Here is a 204-nt window from a genome sequence, read left to right as displayed (position 1 = left end):
GGGGTGGGGGGGGAGTGGGTGGGGCAGATTTAGCCACACCCCCCTCTCAGTCCTTAAATTCGTATAGGGGGAGCAGAGAGCTAGCCCACAGAGAGCAGGCACCGCGGGGGTGCCACCTGCAACAAGCTGCAGCAGCAGAGGATGTGGCTCATTTAGTGGGATGCTGAAGTTCTGACAGATCCAGAAGCCTGATAAAGCAGCCAT

Source organism: Pterocles gutturalis, unplaced genomic scaffold (genome assembly GCF_000699245.1).
Source record: "Pterocles gutturalis isolate BGI_N339 unplaced genomic scaffold, ASM69924v1 scaffold34123, whole genome shotgun sequence".
NCBI lineage: Eukaryota > Metazoa > Chordata > Aves > Pterocliformes > Pteroclidae > Pterocles > Pterocles gutturalis.
This window is presented reverse-complemented; position numbering follows the sequence as displayed.